Below are 3300 nucleotides of genomic sequence, written 5' to 3' on the forward strand. Positions count from 1 at the left end.
AGCTATACAAACTGCTTCGTGGGCTTTAAGGAACGAGTCTTGTCCGACAGCTGCATTTAAAAAAATATATATATAAGGACTGAGCATAAAGAAGCGCTGATGTTTTGAGATGTCTGTTGTTGTAAAGCTTTGGCATCTAGGCTAGACTATGAGAGTGGCGTTTACACTGGTTGCTAGTCGGAAATGACACCCTATTCCCTATATAGTGCACTACTTTTGACCACAGACCAATGGGGAGTAGAGCGCTATAGGGGATAGGTTGTCATTTGGAAAGCAGCCTGAGTTGTACCAACATGATGCCATTTACCTTCATAACACTTTCCAGTTTTATACGAGCTTACGAGGTCCAAAACAAGACCAACCCCTAGCCCAGGGAAGTGGCAGGACTAGTCACAGTGCTGTCCTCAGTCAGTGTTTGTTGGAAGACATTTCTCAATGCACTGTAGCCCTCGAGAAAGACAAGAGTCTGGCATTGATGTGGCTGACAAGACGGAAACAAAGATTTCTCTTCACCCAAAGTGTGAATCATCTGAAAATACTATTTTTATCTCTTGTTTCTGATACTTTCTGTGAAATGGGAAGTTCAGATACAGTTGCTTTCATGTATTATAACCATTCTTACAAACAAAATGTCCTATTTAAATAAATGTCATTCAAAAGGAATTTTGTTATACGATTTGTTTCTTTAGACAAAATATAATTAACGCTTGAACACTTGGCTCCTGTTCACATTCAACCTGCATCAAATGTCATAGACTCATAAACATTAGTGCATTCATACCCCTGGACTTTTTCCACATTTTGTTACGTTACAGCCTTATAAAATGTATTATTGTTTTTCTCCCCTCAATCTATACACAATACCCCACAATGACAAAGAAATGTATTAAAAATGAAATATCACATTTATATAAGTATTAAGACCCTTTACTCAGTACTTTGTTGAAGCATCTTTAGTAGCGATTACAGCCTCGAGTCTTCTTGGGACACACCTGTATTTGGAGAGTGTCTCCCATTCTTCTCTGCAGATTCTCTCTAGCTCTGTCAGGTTGGATGGGGACGCTGCACAGCTATTTTCAGGTCTCCAGAGATGTTTGATCGGGTTCAAGTCCGGGCTCTGGCTGGGCCACTCAAGGACATTCCGAGACTTGTCCCAAAGCCACTCCTGCGTTGTCTTGGCTGTGTGCTTAGGGTTGTTGTCCTGTTGGAAGGTGAACCTTTGACCCAGTCTGAGGTCCCGAGCGTGTTTTCATCAAGGATCTCTCTGTACTTTGCTCCGTTCATCTTTCCGTCGATCCTGACTAGTCTCCCAGTCCCTGCCGCTGAAAAGCATCACCACAGCATGATGCTGCCACCACCATGCTTCATCGTAGGGATGGTGCCAGGTTTCCTCCAGACATGATGCTTAGCATTCAGAGTTCAATCTTGGTTTCATCAGACCAGAGAATCTTGTTTCTCAAGGTCTGAGTCTTTAGGTGCCTTTTGGCAAACTCCAAGCGGGCTGTCATGTGCCTTTTACTGAGGATTGGCTTCCGTCTGGCCACTCTAGCATAAAGGCCTGATTTGATGGCGTGCTGCAGAGATGGTTGTCCTTCCGGAAGGTTCTACCATCTCCACAGAGGAACTCTGGAGCTCTGTCAGAGTAACCATCGGGTTCTTGGTCACCTCCCTGACCAAGGCCCTTCTCCCCCGATTGCTCAGCTCTGGAACCACCAAGACTCTTCCTAAACTTCTTCCATTTAAGAATGGTGGAGACCACTGTGTGCTTGGGGCCATTCAATGCTGCAGACATTTTTTTGTACCCTTCCCCAGATCTGTGCCTCGACACAATCCTGTCTCGGAGCTCTACGGGCAATTCCTTCGACCTCATGGCTTGGTTTTTGCTCTGATATGCACTGTCAACTGTGGGACCTTTTATAGACAGGTGTGTACCTTTCCAAATCATGTCCAATCAATTGAATTTATCACAGGTGGCCTCCAAGTTGTAAAAACATCTCAAGGTTGATCAATTGAAACAGGATGCACCTGAGCTCAATTGAAGAGTTTTATAGCAAATGGTCTCAATACTTATGTAAATTTAAGGTATGTTTTTTATTTGTAATAAATTAGCAAATTTATACAACCTGATTTTGCTTTGTCATTTTGGGGTATTGTGATGGTATTGTGTGTAGATTGGATCAAAAATGACAAAAAAACTCAGAATAAGGCTGTAAATGTGGAAAAAGTCGAGGGGTCTGAATACTTTCCGAATGCACCGTACCCATAGACCTACAGCATCACAAGTAGGTCAAACTTGATAGTTTAGTGTGCTGGTGCTCTAACCAAGATTTTGTGGGGGGGGGGTCTGGTACATGCATCATCTGCCTTGACCTGTATTACTTGCAGTGGTGTGAACTACTTAAGTAAAAACACATTAAAGGACTACTGAAGTAGTTTTTGGGTGTATCTGTACTTGACTATTTTATATTTTTGCCTACTTTTACTTCACTACATTCCTAAAGAAAATATACTTTTTACTCAATACATTATCCTGACACCCAGAAGTACTTGTTATATTTTGAATGTAAAATGGTCAAAAATCACACACTTATCAAAAGAACGTCCCTGGTCATCCCTACTGCCTCTGATCTGGCAAACTCACTAAACACAAATGCTTCGTTTGTAAATTATGTCTGAGTGTTGGTGTGCCCCTGGCTATCTGACAATAATAAAATTGTCCCTTCTGGTTTGCTTAATATACAGAATTGTAATGGTTTTTACTTTTTATACTTGAGTACATTTAAAACCAAATACTTTATCTCAAGTAGTATTTTACTGGGTGACTTTCACGTTTACTTGTCATTTTCTATTAAGTTATCTTTAATTTCACTTAAGTATGACAATTGGAGTACTTTTTCCACCACTGATTACTTGACTGATTGTATAACAGTCACTTTTTATTGTACCAACTGTGCACGAGCACGTTCCTTTTTTGATTTGTGGTTGTAACGCGCACGTAGCGACAACTGAGCTACGTTCAGTGCGGAAAAACGCACTGTAACGTTCAATTCAATGGAAACGGTGCTGTTCTGAACGACCAGTTCAAAAAGGGGGAAGGCGTGGTTGCGTGGGTTTTGTGTTGGAGGAACGCTGTGCCGCAGTCATTTACAGTAAATTGCTTCAATACACACCCACCAAACGTACCTCAAAGTATGTTCAAGATTGTTTTAGGGAGACGTGTCGTTCAGTACAAACCGTTAAACAACGTAAACGTTCAATCGAACTGAACGCACCCCTGAGTATCCTGGGATGACTGTTTCC

This window comes from Salvelinus namaycush, chromosome 1 (assembly GCF_016432855.1).
Source record: "Salvelinus namaycush isolate Seneca chromosome 1, SaNama_1.0, whole genome shotgun sequence".
Taxonomy (NCBI): Eukaryota; Metazoa; Chordata; class Actinopteri; order Salmoniformes; family Salmonidae; genus Salvelinus; species Salvelinus namaycush.